The sequence below is a fragment of the Lepidochelys olivacea genome, assembly GCF_965140295.1.
Source record: "Lepidochelys olivacea isolate rLepOli2 genome assembly, chromosome: 22".
Classification (NCBI taxonomy): domain Eukaryota; kingdom Metazoa; phylum Chordata; order Testudines; family Cheloniidae; genus Lepidochelys; species Lepidochelys olivacea.
In genome coordinates this window covers 21,610,350-21,637,742 of record NC_140432.1, presented here as the reverse complement: position 1 = coordinate 21,637,742, position 27,393 = coordinate 21,610,350, and the positions used below count along the sequence as shown (strand labels likewise).

At 49.5% G+C, this 27,393-nt stretch overlaps 1 protein-coding gene across 3 annotated transcripts in view; it reads left to right on the top strand.

Moving 5' to 3' along the window:
- BCL9L (BCL9 like) overlaps positions 1–27,393 on the top strand; it is a 172,135-nt gene that overhangs the window by 77,816 nt on the left and 66,926 nt on the right. Inside the window, exon 1 of one of the 3 annotated variants that reach the window (XM_084611708.1) lies at positions 15,332–15,353. The exons of the other annotated variants lie outside the window; for them this stretch is intronic. The gene's annotated coding sequence lies outside the window, so the exon portion shown is untranslated. Of the gene's footprint in view, positions 1–15,331; positions 15,354–27,393 lie in introns of those variants that run through there. 3 annotated transcript variants of the gene reach the window in all.

Below are 27,393 nucleotides of genomic sequence, written 5' to 3'. Positions count from 1 at the left end.
TGGTAGCAAATGAAGACCTGTAGTTGCAAATGTTTAATTGTTTTGAGTTTAAAATTAAAGGTCGTCTTGCTTTTTTGTTCTTGTTTGTGAGGAAGTAAGTGCCCTCCCCTGCTGCCTGTTGGTATGCAGGGCTGCTCTGGGAGCTCAGCTTGGGCTGCTGACTTGGAGTACAATTCTATGTGTCTGTGTGTTATTTTTGTGAGAAATTGACAGTTTCTTTTGAACATCACCTCAAAGCCCAGATCTTTGATTATGGCTGTCATTTTCAGTCAGCCTAGCTGGCAATAGGCACGGGGTGATGGACAGCACAGGCATCCAGTGACTGGGTAGAAGTCACTGAATTGAATCAAAGTACAGCCAGTGTGAAGAGAGCAGGCAGGCCCTTTGGCAACTGAAGGTTGGCTGCGTGGCCCCAAAGGCTTCTGGTAGCTGTAGTCTTTTTCCTTTCTCTTGTTTGTCTGGCTGCTCAAGCAGAAGTCTTTGCTTTTCTCTTCATTTTTTTCATGTGCTCAGAAATCATGGTGGGCTGCAGGCTGCTGTGCATAGAGACTGAACACAGGCCAGTCTAAAAATGTAGCATGCCAAAGTAATTAGCGCCTGCATCTGGCTTTACAGAGGAGTAATCAGACATTGTACTACAACTCCCATGGGGCTGTTTGTTTTTAGGGGGTAGAGGTGGCAGAATTGAGAGGTTCCTATACAGAGGTGACAAGAACTTCTTGTGGAAAGGGCACTGGCCTCAGAGGAGTCTGGATGTATTAGGTCGTTTTCCCAGTATCTCATTTCTGTCCCTTCTGCTCAGTTTGCAATATGCACTTGTCTACAGCTCTGGAGCAATGATGCAGGGGATCTAGCCTTCTAAATATTCCTGTTCCCTCCTCACTGCATGAAGAGTTTTCTGACTTGGGGATGTGTGGGACATGTGCCTCCCTTTCTCTGGGCACATGATAAGCCTCATCTCCATTCTCTTTGGCCCTTGGTGCTTAGTTTTTATGTTTGGAGACTCATTCTCTTAGGCTGCAGTGCTTCCCCTTTGCAAGGGCACTGTCATTGGCAGCAGTTCCAAGAGTATTCTCATTGATGGCTCTGCTACAGGTGTGACAGGCTTACCTGCCGTGCATCCAGCCTTCCCCATGTGCTTCAGACCTGGCTTGCTCTGTCTGGGACAGATCTGGGTTTCATAAGTCTTCGCCAGTTTGGACCCTGGGGTGGCTTGGAACTGTGGCCCATTTTATCTGGAACTATCGAAGTTCAGGTAGAGTCTGGATAAATGGGTCCAATTTTGGCCAGTCTCTTATCCGTGAACTAGACAACAGGGAAAAGCTCTCCCCATTCCCTGGAATATCATACCAGGGTCTGCTCACTGTTCTCACTTGGGAAGGAAGGATACCTGGTCAGTTTGCAAAGAGCAAAACTCCTTTTTTTCTTCCGCATTAACCTTCCCTCCCCCATCCAAATCCACATTAATGTGCCCTTCACTGTTTTGTGTTGAGGAGGTGCTGAAGTTGCCCCAGCACTGCTTTGTGCTAGCAGCCACTTGCTGGGGTAGAAACATGAGAGGGCTGCATTTCTGTACATGTAAGTCATGCTACATGACAGGGCATGCTGTTGTGGTGTAGTATGCAGCGTCTGTATGCCTTAGGGAAGTGCTACATGACATGGTGTTCCGCTGTGGTGTCCTACACCTGTGTCCTGGGCACGTAAGGCAGAGCATTGCCAACACTGAAGGCACAAACAACTGCACACCTAGGACTGCGTTGCTGCCTTTGCAGAATGGAATATGAGGGTTTTAGCTGCTTACTCTTGACCTGTGGCCTAGTCTCCTGTGAACACAGCCCTGATTTCTTGCCACCCTTTCCAAATCCTGCTTCACACCAAGCAGGAAATAATGACATGCCATCAATCGCAAAGTTCTTTGCAAAGGCGGGTGTGCATTGTTCTCCCTACTTTTATAGAGTGAGGGAGAATGAAACTGAGGCACAGAAAGGGGAAGTGGTTTGCCCAAGGTCACATGGTGAGTCTGTCAAAACTGAGCATCCAAACCCTTAATACTATACAAATCTTTTTTTTACATCTAATCTACCATTTCTGCTGGACATAAATATCCTGTGATGCCCTCTCCTTCCTCTCTCGTTGTATTGCATAGTGAACTGAGGAGAAATCTATCATGTTTTTCACAGTTTTCGTGCCTTAATCATGTTTCAGTTCTCTCTAAATCCAAAACCAGAACTTAATCTTTTTTTGGGTGAGGATTTTTTGAAAGAATATCAAAAATATACTTAAAAGAATACAGGCTTAAAACCAAGGTTTTGTTTTGTTTTGTTTGTTTGTTAACCCTGTACCAGGAGGCTAATAATGATGTATACTCATAGACTTTAAGCCCAAAAGGGACCATCATCTAGTCGGACCCCATGCACATTGCACAAAATATTACTTTAAAGCTTTCTACCTATTAACTCATCTCCTATAAGATGGGTCCTATTGCCCCATTTTACAGATGGGGGAGGAAAGTGAGGCCCAGTATTTGAAGTGACTTACCCAAAATCACACAAGGCAGTGTCAGAGCTGAGATTAAAACTCAGGCATTACCGAGGGTGCTTGAATAATTTGTAATAGTGAAGATTCTGAGAGCCATTGAACCAAAATGTAAACCCTGTATATGATGGAAGCCACTTCAAGCCAGGGAGTGCGGCAGCACGCCTAGTTCCAGCACCTATGCGAGTTCGTAGCTCGCAGTCCTGTGCTCTAATAGCTAGGCAATGCTGTCTCAGTGTAGCTGCTGACTGCATAGAATGCATTGGGGCTAAACTCTGCTTTGGTTCCGCTGGTGTAAATCTGGAGTAACTCTTGACTGGGCCTGGGGCCACGCAGTGGACTTGTACTTGTTTGGGACCTCTAAGACTTCGTCAGCTCTGTCTGTCTCTTTTGCGAACAATTCAACCCAGTTTGCACAAGCTTCTCAAAGTTTGGTATTCTGGGAAGGGATCTTTGCCTTCTCTTCCCCCCCGGGAGTCCACCTTCCTGCCAGCAACCCCTGGGTTCTCACCCTTCCAGCTCTACTTCCTGAGTGAGGAGGCCTGAGGGGGTTATTCCCCTTTTATCACAGCTGCTGCTCACCTAGACAGAAAGCTCTCCCTTACCTCACCAAGGTACCTCAGCTGCATTCCTGGCCCATGCAGCCTGGAGGCCAAGGGATTTTTCTGCAGTTATTTTGTCTGGGCTTAACCCACCCCCACCCACCCACCCCCTGGCCTGATGCATCTTCCCCCGTCAGGTACCACAGCTGCAAAGTCCAAGTCACTGCCAGTCTCATCAGCATTTCTTGTGCCTGGTATTTTACTTATGGCCAATACCATGACATGTTTCCCTTTGCTGCCTTAGCTGGTGGATTCAGGCTCATCTGCTCTGGTGAGTGAGGCTTTACCCATCCCTGTGCTGTTGTCTGCTTGTTTGCTGTCTAAGTGGCTGTCCTTGTGGGGATCTAGAAGTAGAAATGAACTGTACAGGTGGGGGACTGGTTGGACCCATCCCTAGTGGGCAAGGCAGACTGGCTTCCGGCTCTCCATTCCCGTGATGTCTGTCCATTTCAGCTTTGAATGTCTTGAGTAATGGACACCTAGTCCCTTAGAGAAATGATTCTTCCATGGAATGAGTCTTCTGACAGAATCTTCCCCTCCTTTGCTTGTGCTCTTGGACCTGTCCAAGAATCACAGCCTTGTGGGCAGCAATTGTATTCCACTACCAGTCATCTGGTGGCCAGGGCAGAAAAACATAGCTCTCTTTGGCTCTTTGCTGCTGACTAACCATTTCCAGACCCTTCACTGTCACTGTTGCTCTTCTGTAAAAACATTTTCCAGTTTGGCACAAGTTGGGGCTCATTTTCTACCCATCCCACATGCTGTGGGGACCATGTGTGGCTTTGCTCATCCATTCTCCCACTCCTTTGTTCAGGTAATTCTAAGATCACAGAGCCGTGATGGCATAAGATGGCCATGTTGGTCATCTTGGATGTCTGCCCAGAAATACCCACAGCCCCCAGTTTCAACTGAACAGGACCCTGGAGGTTGCCCTACAGCTGTGGTTTTCCACATGGTGGTGGTGGTCTGGCAAAGACCCAGAGTTATATCAGCCACTGCATCCTCTCCCCAAGGTGCTGGACCCTGCCCTTGCAGGGGTAGAGACTCAAGACAGGTCTGTAATTAAAGCTGTTGCTGGGATAGTAATCTCTGTTAGGAGTGTGTGTGGTGGGGGGTTAAAGACATTTTTATACCAGCAAAAGCTCTAGTATAGATGCAGTGATGGGGGAGATATGCTTTTGCAGATATAGCTTAGTTTGTTTGGGAAAGTGGGGTAAGCTATACTGGCAAACACACTCTTTTCTGGCATAGACTAGGCCTTGGTCCCCACCAGTTTTCATCCTACTACAACCTGATTTCTTTCCCTCCTGTGGAAGGTGCTGACTGTTCAGTGCAAGTTCTGTGAGCTGTTTGTGTCTCACTTCTCCACAGGGTTGAACTTGTGAATCTGTGGTTAAAAATGACCCCAGAAGTCACTGGTTCACACACATCTCAGAGTAAAGAACCTAGGAGTTTGGCTGATGCTTTTCCTTCTCCATTTCTGATAGTAACCATAAGATCTATTGGTGTGGGCTGGGGATGAGGAGGGGGGAAGCAGGGAAGGCTGAAAATCAGGATTCCTAGAACCAAAAATTGAATCCATCTATGAGGTGCTGGTGTGACCCTTGGACAGGTCATTCCTGCTCTGGGTGCCTCAGTTTTCCATCTGTGTATACCTCCTAGGGAGTTGTGCATGTAAAATGCCTTGCGTTCCTGTCTGAGAAATGCTGGAGGAGGGCAGGGTGTCAGTCTCTGTTCTGATCTCTATTGTCCTTGCCCTGCCTTCCCTTGTGAACCAGAGCTGGCCAAGTCACATGGGCCTTGTTGGAGACTCTCTCCCAGATGGTATGTTTCCACAGGACAATCTCCAGGACACCTGCTTGGCACCAGGCAGCTCCCGTGGATATCCATTTCTTTCCTGTCCTCTGTCAGACCCAGTTACCAATTGTGGGTTTGGGTACTGAATTACCTCTATCTGGGGTCACCTCCTTGTGGAGCCTGTACTGCTGCAGGGCTATTCCGTGTCAGGAGTTGGCGCAGAGGAAGCAGTTAATGTCACTGGCACCTGCTTTTGATTTAAGGGGGAGCCACGTAATCAAGGGGCGGATTGCCAGGAACCGTGCACGTATCCAACTTCCTTGGAAAGCAGGGTTGTGTCTGTGAGTGCAGCAGGCATTCTGTTCTCCAGTGCAGAAGGAGAAGGGAGCTTGTGCAATGCCAGCCAGGCTTTGTCATGACTAACCAAGACCTGTGCCGATTCCCAGAGATCAGGATAGTGAGATTCCATCTTCCCACCAGGTCCAAGTAGGGCTCCCTGCTCCCCCTCTGCTTGGCATCCAGCTCCCTACTTTGTATGGGTGGGAGTAGAGCATTGTTGAGACCTGCCACGTATGTGCTGGTGCCTGGGTTATGATGTGGGCTGTGAAACACCCTTGGGACTTGAGTAGTTATGAGAGTCCCCCCAGCCAGTACTCCCGCCCTGCTTCCTACAGCAGGCCCTGCTGGGAGAGGCCAACATTGGAGACTCCTTTGGGAAGGGGCCACAGCCATGGCCAGTGGGGTTCTTCAGTGCTAGTGTCAATTACAAGGAAGCAAGGCAGAGGAGAGACAAGTGAGTCCTGTGTAGAGCAGGGAGGAAGTGACATCCCATTCTTTTCACAGCAAGGAGCTGGTCACTGGAGGTGTGAAAGTCTGTTGAGGCTTCTCAGACTGTGAGTGGTGGGCGACGGGGTGCCTCCTTGATATACTTAGCTGTTGCCTCCTTCTGGAGGGGGGTGGGGGGGCTTTTCCTCCTCAGCTGTTAGGGTCTTGATGTGGATAATTGAATGGCTCCTCTCTGAGCCCTGATTTACCCCCCCACACGCACAAATCCAATGGAACCATCCAGGGTGCTGTAAATTGGGGAGACTGCCTCCCTCTGTATCAGGCCTGCTGTTGGAGGGGAAGGGTGTTCTCTTGGGGAATCTGCTCCCCTCTGCCCTTCCTGGCAGAGTGGGAGGGCAGGCCAGGCTGTGGTTCCAGCAACTCTGGTTCTGCTGCTGTTGAATGGGAGCAGAGTGGGGAGGACCTGTGAGGGGGGGTGGTTTGGGGTGGCACACAGTGAGAATGGCCCATGCATCCTGCAGCACTGGTACTTGTGAGCAATGAGACGTGGTAGCCATGCCCAGGAGGCAGTGGTATTGGCTGTAGCTATAAAAGTCTGAGCAGGATCTCTGTGGTAGGGATGGGGCTCTGTCTGTTAGGAACTGTTAGTCCCTCCTGTGGCTCATTCCCTTCCTCTAACACCCCCCCCCCCCCCCACACACACACACACTTCCCTGGGGACAGACATCTCAGCCCTGGCTGTTCGGCTCCATCTGGCTTCTTTCCTTCTGCAGTCTCTGAGATGCTCAGGCCTCTGTCTGGGCCATGGGATCTGCTCCATGCTAAATCTATCAGGGCTGGGAGAAGTGAGTCTGTTCCTCAGTATATGAGGTTCCAGAAGACAGTGCTGGGACCTGCTTGTCTTCATGCTGAACAATAACAACACTCAGTTCTTCGGAAGCACCTCTCAGTTGTGGAGCTCCAAGTACTTCATAAACCTGAATTCTCCCAGCACCCCTGGGAAGGGAGCAGCCGTGCTCCCTCAGTCTTCCAGGTGGGAAAATCAGAAGTACTGAGAGTAGAGAGAGATTATTCAGGCTCACACAGAGTCAGCGACAGAGCAGGGATCAGAACACAAGAGCCTCAGCTCAATCCCCAGCTCCTCCCCCTAACTCCCATGGCCTCCCAGAACGGGGGATAGAACCCAGGAGTTGGGGCTCCCTGGCTCTTACTGCTAGATCCCACTTCCTCTCAGAGCAGAAATAGAGTCAAGGCCTCCTAATCACCAAGGTGTCTTGAACCCCAGTATGCATTCCTGAAAGTTAGGGGGCAATGAGGAGCCTCCTCTTGGGTTTTCGGCTCTGGGGCTGTGGCTGATGCTCCCCAAGGTGATAAGCAGCTCCAGGAATTGGCTGCATTTTGTACCTGGGGACGGGGTGTCTCCCTGGTTGATGAGAAGCTTCACTGGAGCCGAACCCTGGGCCAAGAGCCAGGTTGGCGTCCTGTGCCAGAGAGAGGGCGAGACTTGGAAAGTGGAGCCAAACTCCTCCTGTGTGAGAGATGGCCTGAAATACCAAGTGAAACCACAGAGTGCTCCTTGTTCTGCCTCTGCCTGCTGGTCTTCCCTTGGCCTGAGGAGTGTGGGAGGTCACAGCACTTGGCTGCTGAGGAGCAAGCAGAGCCCAGCAGAACATATGCGCCTTTCTGCTGTCTCCCAACTCTCAAAGGTGCTTGTTGGGGTGTTTTTGTTTTTAACCTTGTTACTCCTGTCTCTCTGTCCCTTGCTACTACTAGTGCAAGAGCCTTCTCCTCTGTATCTCCTTCTGTCTGAAACAACCCATGCGGAGTTGCTCTCTTACAGCTCAGCTGAAAACCTGTCCTCTTACTTGCCTCTGCCTCTTTAAATAATGAAACAGAGGGAGAGGAATTAGCTGGGAAGTGTCTTGAAGACATAGTTTGTATAAAGCTGCTGCACAAAATATTGAATGTTTACAGACTTTATGCTCCTTAAAATGTAAGCAAAGGAAATGCCAGGTTTTGCTTGGGTTTGTGTGAGTACACTGTAGCTTCCTATGTTACTGGGCTTCCAGAGACTGGCAGTGTTAACATTCGGCATTGTCATGATCCAGCAGAGAATCTTGAGTAAGCTACAGAAGTAGGCAAGGGTAGTCTCTGTTTTACAGATGGGAAACTGAGGCAAGAAGAGAGGAAATGACATCGCCAAGGCCATAGAGTAAGTGGTAAAGTTGGGGATAGGCCTTAGGAGTCCTAGCTCCTGATTTCTCTGCAGTGCTGCTTCCCACCCACTTTCCTTCCTATATGTCCCTCAGGGTCTGAAATAGCCACTTGTAACCAGGGGTAGAGTAGGGGTCTCATTGCCAGCTCTCTGAGTGTTTCAGCCCAATGATTTCTTTTGGGAAATGTCGCAGTTGCTGTGAGGCCGTCTGGCAGATCTCTGCCCTTGAGGGCTGGAGTCCTGCTGTGTGCAGTGTGGACCTTGGTCTGCAAAACCAGCTGTGGTGCTGCTGCAAGGGAGTGCTCATTAACTGTGTTCCCTATTGGCAGCAAAAAGCTTTCAGTTCTCCCCAGGGTGTATGCAGAGGTTTCCACATCCCATATGCGGCAGGCAGGGACTTGGCTACTTTGGCTCAGGGGATCGCAGTGCCTTTGGTAAGGAAGGGAAATACGAGATCCTGACTGAAGAGCTCACCAGGAGTACTGGTGCAGCAGGGTGTTCTGTTCAGTTAGGCTTAATAACCGTGGATTCTGGGATCCAAATACCTAGGTGTGTTCAAAGCATCCCAGCGGATGGCTTTGCTTGATAAGTGGTTTGCCATGTGTAAGAATTGGGTAGTATGTCTTGAAATAGTTGAGACTAACTAATTAGCTCACGAAAGCTCATGCTCAAATAAATTGGTTAGTCTCTAAGATGCCCCAAGTACTCCTTTTCTTTTTGCGAATACAGACTAACACGGCTGTTACTCTGAAACTTGAAATAGTTTATGAGCCTTCTCATGGTGCTCTGTGTTTAGCACCCTGTCAGGGAAGCAGTATGTGTGTGTGGCTAGGACCTGCATGTTGTGTATAGTTAGTAAGCAGTGATTTGGACCTCCCTGTGCCTATGTGATTTCTTCATGTTACATTTGTTGTCCATGGAGCCAAAGACACAAGAGAGTGTTTGTTGCACTGCATTCTCCTGCTGCAGAGAGGGCTGGGCATGCTCCAGCAAAATGCCAATCCCTGTCTCCAAATAAGGCTGCATCCTTGTTTGGGGGAGGAAGCTGAGTGGCTGGACTTTGCCCCAGAGCATGGTGTTTGTGGATCTGAATGTTGGCAAGCTTGTCAACTGAGCGCCATCCTCATATCTGTGTTGAGTTCCTGCTGACTTCACCCACAGGTCCAGTCATTGCATTTTTGGTGCTTTCTCATGTGAACATAACACCAGTGAAAGGCTCCAAACCCAGTCTTAGAGATTGGTGTCTTCTCTATCCGTGCAGAGCAGGAGCAGCCTGGGCAGAGGCAGGGCAAGTTTCCCCCACACTACCCCTGTCAATATAACTCATCCCAACCTGCCAGTGACATGATGTTTCCTCTAGAATCTTCCTGATCTATCAAGCTTCAACCCCTAGAGCCAAATTCAGTCCTTTTGTAAAGGGGTGTAACTCCACTGAAGCCAATGGAGGCTGCACTGCCCGCAGTCACGATGTATGTGGCCTGTCCTGGCTGTGGTAGATGCCCATGTGGTGGATTCCCCCACCTCACTTATATCCAGGAGTGATAACTGCCCTGCCAGGCCTGTGTCAATCAGCACATCATACAGATAAAGACTTGACTGAGCATTTCAGTCTTCTTTAAAAGCAAATACTGGTTTAACTTGCTCAGTGGATACAATGATCTCCTTCTCTTTCTGACCTAAATGATTGTGTGGTGTTTTTATGCAATGGTAAACAGCTGTCATAGTCCATGCCAGAGATGGCTGCATTTCAATAGTGGGTTAAGTGATCTCTGCCTCATGCAGTTGGGTACTGAAGTGTTCTAGGCTCCTTAGGGATGATATAATGTGAGGCTCTTGTCATTAGTGGGCTTGGGATTTTGAACTTGGACTAGGCAGGGCACTAAATATGCATAGTTTGAGGCTTTGGGAGACCCAAATGTCTGAGTGTTCTGAGAGCATAACTGGCTGGGATGGGGAGGAATTGTTTGGGGTGCTCCAAGGGAGAATGGCTAGGAGCCAGGGGATGAAACTCCAGGTGACTTTCTGACATGAACAGTGTAATGCCCTGTAGTGTAGCTGCCTTCATTCCTTCCCTTGGTAGGAGACCATCCTGCATTGGTCCCGAGTGGAGATTGGGTCAGACGAGACATAAGTGGAGCTAGTCTGGCCACAGCTTAGGCTCAAGCATGGGTGGTTAGACTGAGCTGAAAGCTGCTTGTGTCCAGTGTCTGCACAGCCATGTTTGAACTTCTCCCTGGCAAGGAGAGAGAGAAACTGGGGAGAGAAACAGGGCTGGATTGAGCAAGTTTCTTCTGCCCCCCCTGTCCCTTGGACATAAACAGGGCAGCAGCTCCGAACTCCAGAACTGTCACTGAGGACAGCTTGGGGGCCAGCTCGGTGCTGGTGGTTGTTCAAAAAATAAGTTTTGCCTCCAGAACTCTCTGCCTCTCAGGCTGTGATGTTTTTGAGAGGGGTGAAGCTGTGGTTTAGAATGAGCCCTCTGGATGGCAAGAAAATTGCTGAGTAGCTAGTTTCCAGGCTGCCGAGGACCAAGCCAGGGCCCAGCTTGGCTGCCAGAAGCAACAGGCTTGGAATTTCCTCTGCCTGGTGCCAGGTCCTCTCAGGCTGGCCACTGCACTTCTGATAGGGCCAAGGCTCTTCCAGAGCCCCACGGAGGGGTGTGCTCCCAGAGCAGGGTGGGTTACACTTAGAGCTCAGAACCTCCTCCCCATTTTTGGTGCCTGAGAGAACCTCCCTGCATTCTTGGGGCCTGGTTTCTATTTTCTTTTCCAGGGTCCAAGCTGTTTTGAATTATGCAGCCTGCACCTCCCGCGGGGCTCCCGGAGCAGCCGCTTAATGAGCTGAGCTCCTGACAAACTTCACTCTGGCTCTGGCTGCGCTCGGAAAATTTTACAGCCTTTTCAGAGAAAGGAAATGCCAGTAACGTCTGTCTCTTCTTATTTTTATGAGGGGGTCCCAGTTGAGTGGGGGATGGGAGGCTTGGAAAAGAAGACAGGAAGGATTTTGTATAGCACTTATGGCCGTAACCCGCTGCCCCCCTCAACCAATGTGCATTGGAGTGGGGATGCTAGTGATTGGTGCATGGTAGAGTGAAACTGTCATGGCTGCACCCTTTCAGAGCTGTGTACAATATGGGGTAAGACCTGTAAAGGGCCATGGGGGTGGGGAACATGGTGGAGCAAAGGAGATTTCAGAGACTTGTGCAGTGGGAACAGGAAGTACCCACTAAGCAGTGACAGGCCCTGGGGAGGCAGGAGTGTGAATGATAGTGGCGTGGGACCAGGCCACCAGCCTGGATTTCATGAAATACTGAGCCCCTGTGTACCTGAGCCTCTGGCTTTCTAGTGGGAAATAGTTCTGTGGGGACAGGCCCAACAGCTCCCCTTGTCCCCTGCAGCGCACAAACCACCTGTCATCTGTTGCTGTGTGCTTAGCAGAGCTGGAAGGAACAGTGGAAGTTCGCCCCCAGCTGGCATACTGCTGACTCAGTGGGAGGGAAGGAGAGGGGAGGAAAGTCTCAGGTACTAGGAATTGGGAGCCACATATGGGTGGATAATTTTGCATTGATGCGTGAACTTGTCCAAATGCTCCTCACACAGACAGTGGGGAACTCTGCTACTGGCTGCCAGGATAGTTACTAGTCATTTAATCTTTGCTAATTATGTGTTTAAATGAAATATAAAAACCAGAGTTTTATTATTTCTACTGTGGCAGCATCCAGAGGCCCCACCCTGCAGAGTCAATTAGACAGTCCCTCCCCAGAATGCATTAGTGACATAGTGCCAGGCAATAATCTCATGGGGAGAAAGGGGTTAGGAGCAGCACGGCCCTTCTTGACGCAAGGAAGTCCAGGAGCCTGGTCTGTTCACAGATTGAATCTGCTCCCCAGGTGGCTCAAAGTCACTCCAGAACCCGGGGGTGATTAGGATAGAGCATGTCTGAGTGCACTGGTGGTGAAAGGTACCAGAATACTATCTCTGGAGACTGACATCCTCTCTATTCTCAGAACATGCACAGATCAGGCTGCCCTGTGTTGTCCTTGTCCCCTTGTTATGGAGTGGTCTCAACTAGAATGAAAGGGGAATGCAGACTCTCTGGGACCTCTGTTGAGACTGCCAGCAAGGGATCAGTTGTGGCATGGTCACTATCTCCTGGAAGCCACCAGTTTGCTTATAGGTAATCATTCAACAGCTGCCGGCTGGTCACATTGGTGTTGTGGTGGGCTGGGTTGGAGGTGGCAGCCTGGAGTTGAAAGTCTCCTGTTAAGGAGGCAGACCTTGTGAACTCACCCACTCCTCTGTGAGGGGCCCTTTGGACTAGGATTTAGCATGGCCAGAGTGTCTGGGCAGGGGGTTGCCCACGTGTCCATGCCTTGTGATCAGGCTCCTACCCTCGCTGTGTAGCGGCCTGACATGCAGCTTCTACCTTGTGTGCATTCATGGTGTCGCCGGTTCCTTTCTCATGGCCCATAGGGATCTGTAGGGAGGGGATGGGGTGGAATTTATAAAAATGCAGCTGCCTGGGGAGATGCACAGCCCCTTCTCTGGGTGAAGAGGTGTTTCTGCATGATCTGTAGGTATCAGCTGTTGCCGGTCAGAGTGAATGAGCATCAGATGTGGGCAGTGCATTGCCCTGGGTGGATGAAGTCTTGTGTTGGTCCCGCTCTGAGGGCTTTGTTTGTTATTCGTGTCAGGAGCGTTGCTCTGGGTGGCTATTTGATGTGGCAGCTTCAGCAAGCCTGGCAGCCCCCAAAGCAAGTTGAGGAGTGGGGAGCAGGCACCAGAATTGTGCCCCATTCCTTCCTCTTTCAGCTGCACAGGGACTGGAGGGTATATCTCCCCAGGGCAGTGAGTGATGGGCCACCTCCCCTCCCCAACCTGGGAAGTGAGCAACAGCCTCCCACTTTCTCTAACAGATTTTATGGGTGGAATCTGGATTTTATTGGGCTAAAGCTTGGAGACTGGGTGCTCTCAAATCGCCCCTCCCTCCCCCAGCTGCAGAGTATGAATCCAGCCATCTCAATGTTTCCTCGCTGAGAACCAGCACTGGACCTCCCCCTTCAAACTTGCAGCTGCCACTGGTGTCTGGTTTCAGGGGAATAGCAGGGTGGGATGGGAGCAGCACGGGGTCCCAGGTGCTCCTGGGATGTGACGTGTTTGTTATTCTGCAATGTACCATTTTACATCAGAACTAACATGGTCTGGGGCCTGATTCTAGGGGCAGCTAAGTACCTGTAGCCCCTGTTGATGTCTGCACTTCCAGAACTAAGGCCCAAGTGACTCTCAGGTCATGCCCGGGTTTGGGCTGAGGCTCAGTACCTTTCAGTGCCACTTGGTGAAGGAATATTGAGTCTGTACTGGGTTATCTTCACATCAGAGTGACAGGGCTGATAGCGGGGGAGTGGAAAAGTTTGGGTCTGAAAAATGAGGGAAGCAGCCATTCTCTCGGCAATGTAGGTGCTTTGCTATAAAGCACAGAACTGGAGGTGTGTTTGAGGGTACTCTGTGTATGTGAACACGTGGGCGGGGGGAAGTTTCTGGATGCAAGTACATACAGTCAGGGTTGGGTTTTTTGTGTCTTTGGTTTTTTGGGGTTTTTTTTTGCATGCCATGTTGGCTTCTGGCAGTCTCTGGAAGCGCAGTCTAAATGACCTCCATTAAAGCCCAGAGTCGGAGACGGACCCTATCTGCTCTCTTGGGCAGAGCTGTGTTCACTAGGGCTCTGCTGGTTTCAGGATTCCCTTGAACATGGTGCACAGGAGTTGGTTTTTGGCCAGGAAAAGGATGGGTTAGTCTGTATCCTGGTCTTCATGGAGAAATCCTCCCTCTGCACCACCAAAAATCCAAGACTGATGACCTCCACTGTGTACATAACCAAATTCTGAACCCTGTTCTACAGGGCCTGTTGTAGAAAAGGCCTTGGAGGGGTTTAAATGACTCTCTCATTGTCTGTTACTTATAGAACAAAATCTGCCACCTGAGTTGGTTGCTGCTGGGTTTACAGAAAAGAGGAAACTCCTCACTTTCCCCCACATTGGCCTGCTTCTAGCTTTCACTCCTTGGGCAGCTACCACTGAACGTGTGAAGGGAGCTGCTAGGGCTGTGAGCCACCAGACTTCTTCCAGAATGGAAGCCTTGGTGGGATGGCACAGCATTGGGGTGGTTGGGCATGAAATGGCTGTTGGCGTGTGTACCCCAGGCCTCAAGAACATACAGACCATGTGGTTTCAAATGGCTGTATCTGTGTGCTACAGTGTCAGTAACTGCCCTGGAGACTGGGAGTTGAGACTTCTCCAGGTTGACAAATATCATGCTTTCAAACAAACAAACTAAAAATTTCAGCAGATTTTTTTATTTGCATGATGCCAGCAGTGGCTTCCCATTTTATAGTCTTAAATTGCTGAAGTGGATGTTTTGTACTTATTTCTTAGTTTCCTAATTGTTAGAAGAGTTTCAGTTTTTACACAGCATTTTTTTTCTACTAAGAAGTTTCATATTTAAAATTCTTTTTTATGCTGAAAAAGATAAGTCCAGGCCTTTCATTAGCATCCTTGCTGTGAGAACAACACAAACTCAAATGCAAAACAGATAAGCAAATAGCTTGTGCTATATTTACAGCTGATAACACTTTCTGATGTATTGAACTTCCACAAGTCAGTAAAGTGGCAGTGCTTTGACCAGGCTTTGCTCCTCCATCGGCATTTGCGTGCTAACATCAATGGGAGCTCCTATGTCACTTCAGGTGCTTTTGAAAATCTCAAGGTACCGTAGGTACCTAAATATGGAGTTAGAAACCAATTTTTGAAAATTTGGGCCTGTGTATAAGAAAAGTCACAATCATTTTGTTAATGTATTGAAAGTCCAAACTTTTCTTTGATAACACTGAAGCTGTTTTGTTTTGAAGTAACAAAGATTTTATGCCACTAAGAGAAGTCTCTAATAAAAATAAAATTTTAGCTCTTGATTGCTGCTAATGCTTACGCATGACAGTCACTGGGACTCTTCCTCAGAGTAGTTTCTACTTAAATGTTTGCAGGGTCAGGATCTTAAGTTTCAATATTTTGTTTAGCCAGTTTTGTAAAATTAAAATAAAAGCCCCTGTGAGCTGTGGCATTTAAAATCCCAGCATAAATCATTCAGTTTATTAGAAATTTTAATCTAAAGTTGCAGTAGCACAATTTTTAGATTAATTTCAGAAAGCCTCAACCACATTTGAACAAATCTACTCTGGGACTTCTGGGTTCTCTTGCGGGCTGTCACTACCTTGCTATGAGCCCTCTCTGTGCACCAGTTTCCCCATCTGTCAAAGGGGAGAATACTTGCCCCTCTCATGTGTTTGCAGGTCCTGGAAGGTGTTGTTGTGACACTGCAGCGTCTATACTGCACTCTGTATCCATCTCACCAAAACCAGCTGGAACAGTAAGTTGCCTTATGTGGTATCTGGCTGTGATTGGGGCGTGGATGAAGGTGGGCTGAGGTTCAAATTGGGTAGGGCTGCAGTGATGATTGGTTGCTTGGAAGCAGCAGGAAGTGGTGGCAGGGGTAATATCAGCCCTCCCCCTGTCTAGGGAATTTCCACCTCTTGCTGCTTAGGTTTGCAACCTAAGGCCGTTGTTGGCTGGGGCCCAGTGGGATGGCTGGGTCTGTAGTTGCTATTTGTAGCTGTATTTGTGACTGTTGTCAGGGCACTCAGTGACTCGTATTTTCCTTCTTGTATGAAGTGGAAGAAGAATTAAGCTAATAAACACACCTGGAAAATGATCTGGAGGTGCCTGTTGCTCTTATTGTTTCTTCTACCCTTCCATCACTTTATGGACAACAGGCCTTTGCCTCCTCACGCGCGCATCAGCTGGCTATGGTATCTGACTTGTTAAACTCAGCATTCAGCTCAAAGTCTTGTTTTTCATCCGTCCCAACATGAGGGTCAGATGGATATGACCATGGCCCTGCCCTGCTCCCACAGCAGAATTATGGTTGTCCAAACTCTGTTTTGCGTCTTGGTCTTATATCAGTGGGAACACTTCAGTTCACAAGGCTAGTTCCAAATATATGTCTCTTGAGTCGAGGTCTGAGGAGGAGAGAGATTGGGATCATAGCTCAGAGCAGGGGGAGCCCATGCTTTGCCCCTGACCCCAAAGGTACCCTGGCAACTTGCTAGGAATCACAAGCCCCAATTTAATTTTGCATATAATTAACTTTATATTGAGAATCCACACCTGCCCTGATACTTGCTGATGCCTCCATCTGCCCTAGGAAAAGACCAGGAATTGTTTGATATGAACAGCAGTGGAAACAAGCTGAGGGAGACCACACAATCAGTGATTGGGAAATGGGTCTGGGAGTCCAGACTCCTGGGTTTCATTTCAGGTTTTACTATGGAGTCCACCGTGTGGCCTTGGCCAAGTCTTCCCATCTGTAAATGGAGGGCAGCTATACTTGTACTCAGGGTTTTAAGGTCCTTGGGAATAATACAAGCCATGAGAGGGGAATCTGGCCTTTTTGGGCTGTTTAGTCTCTGCATCTATGGGGGCACATGGGCTAGGTTCAGGATTTCCATCACTAATGGGGGCTCTGGTGCCATGGAGTAGGCTCTCTTCCCTGGTGCTATCTCTGCTCCTTATCCCCTCTCCATACTCTCTTCTCCTGGGACTCTTCATCCCAGGTGGCACAAAACAGAGTCGAAAGGTAAAGTGGGGGCTGAGATCTAGAAGCTTCTCTCTGCCACTGTGCCCAGCAGGATGCGTTACTAGGGAGAACCTCAGTGCAAAGCTTCCCCAGGCTGCCTCATACTGCAGCAAGGGAGCAAACCTTCTCTACCCAGAAACAGGAAACCAGAACCACGTGGGCTGCCTTAGAGCCCAGCTGATACCTCACGTCTGCAGAGAAGGGACTTGGCTTGGTCTAGATTCTCTGGCTTCCTGCCAAGGAGCTGACTGCTGCATTCTGTATCATCTGTTTGAAAAATGGAGGGGGAAAACACAGGCCTTCACTCCCAAGTGTATGTGGGAGGGGTGAAATTGTAAACCTGAATAGTCCCTGACAGGGGTTAGAATTGTCTAGTGCTTAAAGTTGGGGACTGGGAGTCAGGACTCCTGGGGTCTTTTCCTGTTTCTCCTAGTGACATACTGTCACTATGTCTGGCATCTATGCCACACGACTGTGAGGTGGGGAGGGGTTTCAGTAACTGTCTGTTGGTTACGTTGAGATGGGGCAGAGTATTATCTACTAGGTCTGGGGGGGCTCAGGCCCAAGTGCAGCCCTGGCACAAGGGCCTGCAGCTCCACCGAATACACTGAGAGAGCCACTTGTGCTGTGTCTGCCTGTGATTCCTGGTGCAGGACTGCTGGGTTTTATTGTGGAGCTCTTCCCTCCTTGGATCTAGGTTCTCCAATCACTGTCCTGATCTCTTTCTCTGACCCTGAGTTCAGGGTCCTGGGATTTCTGCTTCACATCTCGCACAGCAGTGGTTATTGGAGGAAAAAGGCAACTTAAGCTTTCTCAGTACAAACTGTCATGTTTGTTCAATTACAGTGCAGCAGCAGTGGCACAAGCCCCTGCCTCCTTCCTATTGCTGGGCTGGAGCAGGGTGGGCCTTTGGCAGACATCTGCTGCCTCCTCCCCCAACCACCTCTTGGTAGGCAGGCCACAATGGCTTCCCACTGAACTGAGTTGCTCTTTACATCACTCCCCCACCCCAGCCAAAGCTTCCGTCCGCTCTGATGGGCTCCTTCACTGGACCTTGAAATGGTGGTTTCCCTGGAGCTGGCTAATATCCAAGCAGCTTTCCCTCTCATTGAATGATAGGTTAAAAATCTAGGGAGGAGGATGGAGGCGAAAGGCTTCAGGGAGCCTGGGTGTCACTTGCTCCAGTCTGGCTTGTGACAGGCAAACCTCCTCCAGGCTAGTCTCCAGTTGGAGCCCGGGGCCCCAGACATACGTGGTCTGGGACATTTGGAGCTTGGATTGGTTTGGCTGGAGTAGATACAGGTGGGGGTCAGATGTGAACTTAAGGCCACATACCAGAGTCTGGTGTCTGGCTCAAATGTATCCCGTGGAGGGTGGGGTTGCCAATACAGTGTGTTGCTGCGGCTGCGCAACCAGTCCCTTTCCCCAAGAATGAGTGTCTGTTTCCTCCTACTGTGTCTAACTGGGGCAAGAAACTCTCTCATATTCCCCCCTCTGCCTCCCGGTGGTCTCGAGAAAAGCAGTTAATGGATCTCTTCCCCTGTGACAGTGACCTGGAGACTCAGTGCCTACACAAGTCACAGAAGCAACTCCAGTCCCCCAGCCTTGGAGTGCTTTTGATTATTATTATTTTGGCCTCTTGCTGCGCTGGGTCCCTGTGTGCAAACATACAGACGCTCCAGAATGGTGGCATTCTGTGAGTATGTACATGGGGCACCAAAGGAGGGGAAGATGGTGGTAGTCTGAAGTCCAACTTTTGCCTTCTCCCCAACCTTCTCATTCCTTGATGCACATTCTCTGAGGCTCCTTAGCTATAGGGTTTGTGCTTCTAGCCTCAAAGCTCCTCTGGAGATGGGTATGTGCCTGTTGGGGTGTGGCCTACGATGCCATCCCATGTGCAGCTACAACAGAGACAAAACGTGGTGGAGAAATGGAAAATCTCTTGAGAATTCAAGTTCCCATCTCCCTGCAGGAATTTTAATGACAGGTGGGAGGAGGGGGAGTATGACCTGGAGCACTGTCACTAATCACCATTATGTAACTCCTCCTCCCAAGAGAGGGTAGGGAAGAGCAAATAACAACATAAAGGGGCAGCTGGCCTGTGAGCTTTGGGACAGCCCAGGGGTGAGATGCATGGATTGTTACTCAGAAGAAATGGTAGAGGATAAAAGAGGGTGCAGCAGTGGTGACTGTAAAGGTAGGTTTGGAAAGAAGGAGCTAGAGGGATTGCAGGTGGGCAGAAACATGAGAGTTTGGAAATGAGGAGTGAATGGATGTGGTGGGGGATTTGCTGCTTTGTGGAGGGAGTAGCATGATGTGTGTAAGAGAAAGAGCTTCAACAGGGCTTTTACAAGAAGACACAAGTCTCCAGGTGGAGGGAGATGGAGTTGATTTTGCTCATAGTTACCATCGTCTTTTCAGTTGGTGCAAGGAGGTGGAAAAGCCCAACAAAAGCCCCTCCAAGCTCAGAGAATCCACTGCTGACATACCGAATAAAGTAACCGCACCTGGCACATGAGTTATCAATGACATGTCACACAATGCCCCTCAGTTTGTCTAGCAAAAAGCCTGTGTGCGGGAACAGTGCCACCCCTTGCCAGCACTGGGCACCGGGCAGTAGCGGAGGGTGCACTTAGAGGCACAAGTGAATAGTTAAATCATACAGGAACATACTTAGCTTGGCATTAGAATGAGACCAATGGGTGGGACCATTTGGGGGAACAAGGAAGTGATGAGGTAATTAGATCCATGGCATTGACCTAAGCAACAGCTAGGGTCTCAGTGTGAGAGAAGGGGGTGTTTCTGGGCTGGCAGCAGAGGCTTTTCAAGGGAAGGGCCATCTTCAGACATGTTGCTGGGCCATGGCACTTAATTACCAGGCACCAACAATGAGTGTGGTCATGTACAAAACCAAGAAGGAGGTGCTGCCCTAAAGAGCCTTTGTTTCATTTTGACAGGGACTAGCAGGGCAAGGATGGGGCTTGGGGGAGGGGGAAGACATCTGGGCAGTTGGTGGGGCCAGGGCCTGGAGGGATCTCTTTGCAGCTGGCCAGGGCACTGCAGGGAGTCCCATGCAGCTGGCAGGATGGGAGCAGGTTGAGGTGTATTTTTATATTAACTAAGGTGCTGAACTGCAATGATTGGGATCAGCCCTATTGCATTAAGGAGGAAGTGAGTGGGCCACGGTCACACAGGAAGAGCTGGGATTAGAACCAGCCCATCCTTCTTGATGGCACAACAAGCCATGTAAGGAAGATGAGGTGAGTGAAAGAGCCTGAGGCCCCTAGGAGATGGGTCTGTGTGTGAGTTCATGTGACACGTGAGGGATGCTTCTGAAAACCATAACGGAACTCTCTGCCTCATTGTTTGCTGGCAGATACTTGGCTAAGCTGGGGGCCAGAAATGTGCACACATGTCCCTAGGAAAGGAAGTCGAAAGGCTTCATGAAGCCAGGCTCTTGCCTGAACAGGTGATCCAGGACTATAGCATTGGAGGAGTGAGATGGCAAAGCCCTTCCCACACTCAGTCAGCTGAGCTCTGTCCCAGAACCTGGAAGGAAGGGACTAAAGAGATAAGGGAACCTAGGCAGATGGTGTTTAAAACCTCCCCTTGGAAATGGGAGCGGCGTCAGCAGCCTGAGGAGAGGCTAACACACTTGTGTTTACCTGAGATGCTGGGGAGAATCAGAAAGTCCATGTAAAGGCCTGTTGCTGGTCCAAAGGGGAGCACAATGGAGCAGAGAAAAAGCCATCTTGGATATTGAAGTCACTGTGGGGGAAAGATGGCTGGTGTGGAGACACCAGGGTTAGTGCCAAGATGGCTGCTGATGTTGGCATCCTTATCTCCAAGCTGGAGGAAAGAGGGCTTGAAAGCTAGAAGCCAGGACTCCTGGGTTCTCTCTCCGGCTCTGCCTGTGCCTCCTTGGCCCATTTGAGATGCAGTAGTAGGATTACATGGGAGTTATGATTCTAAAGGTCTTTGAGATCTGGGCTAGAAGGCACTGGACAGAGCAGAGCATTGTTCATACTGATGTTAGGAACCCACTGCAGGAGGGAAGATCAGTGAGTGCACAGAGTGTGGCTGAGCTCGGAGTCTCGGGACATCAAGGGCCAGAGGCCTGTAAGAGAGTGACTGGGGTAAATTGGGGACCTGTGGGAAGAGGACTGTAACTTTCAGCATATTATCTGCAGTGGGAGAGGGAAGGCTCTGTGTCAAGGCCTAGGGGAAACAAACTGGGAACCAAGCTTTTCCCAAAAGGCTGGTCACTTAGCTGTGTTCCTGGGAAGGGAAGCATAGGCCACCATTTCCAAGGGGGACTGAAACTATTTGAGCTGGTGTGCAACGGGGGTGAAGGAGGTGCCAGCTCAAGTCCTAGGAGAAAGGACCATGCGTGGCAGGGATTTCCTTATGCAGGAGCATAGGACAATCCTCCGTGAGCGACAGGGAGGAAGCACTGTCTCTAGGGATTACACTGCAGGGTTCTGTGCTGTGCTGGAACAATGGGTCCTGACCCAGATGGGGTCTCCAGGTGCTGCTGTGATTTTAATGTGTGGGAGGTGGGGGTTTCAGGGAGCGCCAGACCCATTGGGCTGCCTTGTTCTTCTTCGAGTTGATGCAGCCATGTATTCTACTCAGCCAGTGCACCAGAGCCAGAGAATTTTCCTGGAAGTACCTGTGAGAGACAGTGCTTGCACCTCATCTCGTAGCACGTACGCAGCACTGCCTTGACCGTCCTCAGTTTCTTCTTACCGTCTGTGGCTGGAGTCAGAGCTCTGACTGGTTCCTAACTTCACAACCTCTCTCTTCCTTGGTAATTTTTTTCTAATTGTATTTAGTTAAGTAGTACTCTTAGTATAGTTTTAGTTAGACTTAGCACTAGTTAGATTTAGTTTAAATATTTCACCAGTGATGCCCTCACCAGGGTTTAAACATTGTCCGTCATATGGGGGAATGATACCCAATAACAGTCCCCACACACGATACTTGCTGTGTTTTGGCAAAGCCCACACCAAGGAGTAGGGTTCAATTTGCAAATCATTCATGATTTGTCTAAATCTTTGTCTAAAGAACTACCTGGTGAAACAAGCCATGTGACCTGCTTTGGCACCAAGGCCCTCATCAGAGTGGAGGTCACCCTAGGGTTCATAGAATCATAGAATATCAGGGTTGGAAGGGACCTCAGGAGGTCATGTAGTCCAACCCCCTGCTCAAAGCAGGACCAATCCCCAACTTTTGCCCCAACCTCTCCCTTGGTCCAATACTTTGCAAGGGCTGTGTCATTTATAGCCCCATTGGCTGAATGGGCTGCTAAACCTGTCTGTCTGCACCACACCCTGATGTGTCCCTTCCACAATTAGTGGAAGTGGGGCTGGTGCCGGGCTCTGCACAAGGAATCTCTGCACAAGGAACTTTCTCAGCACCCTTGCTGTCGGCGCTGCTGATGTTACTATGGCAGGACTCACCACCCTCTACTTCAGCAGCGTTGGCCTCCTCATTGCTGACTTCAGGGTGGACACTACTTCTGACACCAGAAACAACGGATGTGTACTCAGTGCCAGCAGTACTGTTTCCACCGTCGGTGCTAGTTCTCTCTTCGTTCTGGGCTACAGATGATCAGTCTGATTGCTCACATGCTTAGGGCTAGCTCCACCTTTGTCTCCTCAAGTTAGGGATTCCTCAGCATCCAGGTCGGGATCATCCTCCTCCTTCTCTCCATTGCTTGACCTGTATAGGCTGTTCATGCAGCATTATGAGTACTAGGATTGGTGCTTGTGTTGTGGTCTGGACAGGGACCCCTTGCCTGTGTCCTACTGGCCACCAATGTCCTATCCATGCCAGGAGCCTCCACGGAATCCATGGGATGCTCCTTGGTTGTGGAGGGCCCACTCCTCAACAAGCTCTAAGGAGAGATCATCAAGTATGTCTATGGCAATGACTATCAACACCCACTGCAGGCCCAGGCACTGGTGAACCTTCCCCTCAGTGAGCCTCCAGAATCATCCTTCCAAGTCAGTCAGTCCTGGAACAGAGTCTGGGGGTGGCACAGCTAAATGGTTTTTCTTCATCCCTGGATGATTCTACTGTGCCTGGCTTTTCCTCTCATTTGACACCAGAGGATTTCAAGGCATACCAGGACCTTTTGCAGCATGTGACTGCTTTCCTGGGTATTTAAGCAGAGTTTCTGCAGAAGAATACCCATACTTGGATATCCTGCAGCCATCTGCCTGTGGCGTGTCACCCGCCCTATTAATGATGCACTAATGGAGCCTGCTACAGTTCTTTGGAGAATGTCTGCTTCAGTACCGCCTACGGCAAAGAGCTTGGAGAAACGCTGTTTTGTCCTGGTGCAAGGATTTGAGGGATTTTACTCTCACCCAGCCCCAAATTCCCTGGTCGCAACCACAGTGAACAATAGAAGTCAGCAGGGCAAATTTAAGGCCACTCCCAAGGATAAGAACTCTAAATGAATGGACTTGATGGGTAGGAAGACTTATACCTTCTCTTCCTTGCAGATGTGCACTGCTAACTAGCAGGCATTGCTGTCCAAATATGACTTTGTGAACTGGATGGCTATGTCTAATTTTGCAGACCAGCTGCCCAAAGCCTCCAGGGAGGAATTTCGGGCACTTATCTCTTAAGGCTGTTTGATAGCTAAGACTTCATTGCGGTCTATGCTGGATGTCGCAGATACTTTGGGCAGAGTGATGGCCTTGGTGATGACCATGAGAACGGCATCCTGGCTGCAGAATTTGGGCATTGATCCCGATGTGCAGCAGGCTGTAGAGGATTTGCCCTTTGACAGCCAAGAGCTTTTTTTGGACAAGACTGAATTCCTTCGAGGACTCCAGAGCTACCCTACAGTCCTTGGGGGTGTACATCCCAACAGTGCGGAGGCGCCGCTACAGTGATCAGCAGAAGCAACAGCAGCAGTATCATCTGCAGCACATATCTGGGCAGACTGTCCCTCCCTCGAGAGGGCAGGACTACCCCAGAAAGAGGCATAGGTCCCAAAGGAGGAGGCATTCAGGTCTGGAGTTTGGCCAATCAACAAGCTTTCCCCTGGTGCCCCCAAAGCACCCATTTTGACTCCTTGGTCCAGAGCAGTTGTCTAGCCATTGCTCCCTTTTCCCTAGTTCTTCCATCTGGGGAAAAGACTGGCTTGCTTTCACAATGCTTGGGGCTCGATCACCACTGACAGCTGGGTCCTAAGCACTGTCAGATTGGACTATGCCATCCAGTTCCTTTCCAACCCTCCCACCCATCCTCCTTCCGAGTCCCTCTTCACAGACTCCTCTCATTTGATTTATCTTGGCAGAGTGCCATTTTCAGTACATGGTGCTTCCTTTCAGCCTCTCTTCTGCCCCTCAAGTTTTTAGCACATGCATGGTTGTGGTGATGACACACCACAGGAAGAAAGGAATCCACATCTTTCTGTAACTGGATGACTGGTTACTGAGGAGCTTGTCCAGAGAGGAAGACTTTTCTCACAACAACACTACACTGCACTTACTTGACTGCCTGGGTCTCATCCTAAACACTGGGAAGTCAACTCTAGTTCCTGCTCAGAAAATCGAGTTCATTGGGCCCCAACAGACTCTACGAGTTTGAGAGCTCTTTTGGCAACTGACTGTTTTCAGGTGATTTACCACCTTTGCCTCAGTCTGCAGTCTCTGCCTTCCATGACAGTTCGGATGTGCCTGGGGTTCTTGGGCCACATGCACACTTCCATGCAGGTGGTACAGTTTCCAAGGTTGGTTTTTTGCCCTCTTCGAATGTGGCACAGGACAGTTTCCTGTCTGACTGTTCACTCGTTGGACAGATTGGTTTGTCTCCCTCCACTGGTCCTGGACTCCTTCCAGTGATGGATGGTTCTGGAGAATTTTTGTCAGGGCATTCTCTTCATCTGGCCCTTACCAACCAGGTCCCTTGTCACCGACACTTCCATGATGAGCTGGGGAGCACATCTGGGGTTGCTGAAAGTTCAGGATCTATGGTCTGAGCAGGAGGTGTCACTGCATATCAACATGCTGGAGCTTCAGGCTGTCTACGATGCCTGTCACATTTTTCTGGACCATATCAGGAGCTCAGTGGTTCACATACTTAAGGTTAGGAGTACTTCTGGCACCTTAGAGACTCCTGTTGTGCCACAAGTACTCCTGTTCTTTTTGCGGATACAGACTAACGCGGCTGCTACTCTGAAACCATACTTGAAGTTGTATTAAGTTCTGTATTAAGGAGAGTGTCACTCCCATAACTTATCACTTGCCCAGGGTCCAGAATCATCTTGCAGACCATCTAATCAGGAATTTTTTCCCTGAGTCACAAGTGGTCCCTGAAAAAAAGTGTCCTCCTGGTCATCTTCGCAGCCTTGGGCATTCCAGTGATTAACCTGTTTGCTACAAAGGACAAGAAGAAATGTCTGTTCTGCTCTCGAGGGGCCCTCAGTCTGGGCTCCCTTCTTCTTTCATGCAGCTGGTGTAGAGCAGCAACTACAATTTCACCTGAAGTTGATTGAGCCAAATGGCTACATCAGGAGTAGCAGAATTTATTGCAGTGATGCGTCCTTCATATTTATAAATTGGGCAATAGGTAGTGATATGGTCGATGGTCTGTTGTGGGCAACCACGCTTGCGTGCCAGGGAGTCCTTGATTTTCCATTTGTGCATTAGATGTCCACATCTACTATGGTTGGTTCGGATTCGGTTCAGAGTTGACCAAGATGACCATGGAAGGTCAAACCCAGGAACCTTCTGCATGGGATGTGGCACAAGATGCTTATTTTTTAAGTCTTGTTTAGCCCAATCTGCTTTCCAAGCCTCTTCCTGATTGTAGCTTGATTTCATGAAGCTAAATGAATGTTCCCAAAAAGTCTTGCAGGACTTAAGACATTGTGGGGGGCATTGTCAAGATCTTGGTGGACAGGAAGACATCTGTTTTTCCTGGATTTGCTGAGCTTCGTGGAACGTCACTGCAGTTCGGCGTATTGGCGGGGGAGCGATGTTAGACAGAACAGGTAGTCATGGTGTTGGAGTTGACTGTTCCCGTAATGCAGTGCATTACTATATTAATCTGAGTGTCCAATGCCAAGGTAGCAAGATTCTGAAAAGGGCCCCTTCATCTCCATCCTTTGGTCTGAGGGCTGGTTCCTCTGTGGGACCTTAACGTGATCGTAGTGGCTTTGATGGGACCTCCGTTTGAGCCCCGACATCTTGTCCCTTTCTGCTTTTGTGTCAGAAGACGGTGTTCCTGGTAGCGATGACATCAGCAAAGAGTGTGAGTGGCAGGCTCTGTTGCCAGAGCCTCCTTATACACAATTCTCCAAGGACAAAGTGACTTAACTACCGCACCCCAAATTTTTATCTAAAGTGGTTTCTCTGTTTCGTTTGAACCAGGCAGTTTATTTACTTGGGTTCTTTCTGCATTCGTTGATAGAGGAGCAATGTCTCCGTGCAATAGCTGTCAGTCAATGTCTAGCCTTCTGTCTGAACAGACTAAACTGTTTCATCCTTGACCTTGTCTGTTTGTGTCATATGCAGATCGTATGAAGGGACAAGGGGTTTCCTCACAGATGACCTCTAAATGGATGACGTTCTGTATCAAGACTGTATATGAAATAGCTTCAGTTACACCCCTCAGCAGGTGCGAGCTCATTCTACAAGAGCTCAAGCAATGTCAATAGCATTCCTCAGTGACGTCTCCATATTGGACATTTGCAGACTGCTACGTGGTCGTAGACGCGTATTATTTACGAACTATTATGCCATTGCCACATCATCAACCGCAGACGCAAGTTTTGGTAGGGCAGTCCTGCAATTCTTTTTTAGGTAGACTCTGAGCCCCACCTCCTGGGGTTGGTACTATTTGTGAGTCACCTAAGTGGAATACATGGCTGCAACTACTCGAAGAAGAAGAAGAAATGGTTGCTTATTGTAATGATGGTTCTTCAAGATGTGATGCAGATGTGTATTCCACGACCCACCCTCCATCCGCCCTACATTGGAGTCTGGTCTCTGGGCATTTGGTGCAAAGGAACTGAGGGGGTTCAAGGTGCTGCCACCTCATGTAGCCAGAGGAGGGGCTAGGTGCGGATACTGCTAGGAAAAATTCTCATGCTCTGCTGCACTAAGTACAGAATACACATCTGCGTCACATCTCAAAGAGCCAGTTACAGTCAGTAACGGTTTCTTCTTTCACATCCTAAAATGGACTATGTCTCCTGTGGTCTATAATTGTCATTCTCTCCCATCCCTAGTGCTTGCACCTGAGCGTGACTAGTGCTGGGATAGGGCTAGGTTCTGGGTACAGCTTGATCTCTCACTACAAAGCAGATCGCTCTGGCTGTTCTCTGCTCCAGTCTTTCCCCAGCTTGGTGCTGGGCACTGCAGCCCTAACATGTCAGGCGCTCTTGGCGCCTCTGATCCTTGCCGGTAGTTATGGTTGTTGGTGAGCTGGGAAACAGTTGAGATTTATATGCTGGTGTTCTGACTCCAGGCCATGGGTGCAACTGACGCACTGGCTCCCACAGCTGGGGAGGTGCACCTCTGCTCCTGTTCTGCTGATGTCTGCTTCTGAGCTATCTCCCCTATCCGCAGGCTAGGGCCTGACTGAAATGCAAGCCAAGCAAGCAGCTGTTTGGGGTCCCCTACCACCTCCTCCACAAGGGGGAGAAAACAACTCATTGCTAGTCCCCCTCCATCTCCTCTCTTCTCCTCCCCCCCCCCCCATCAAGGGAAAGAACTCTTAGACGATTCCCCACCACCTTCCTGGTGTTTTG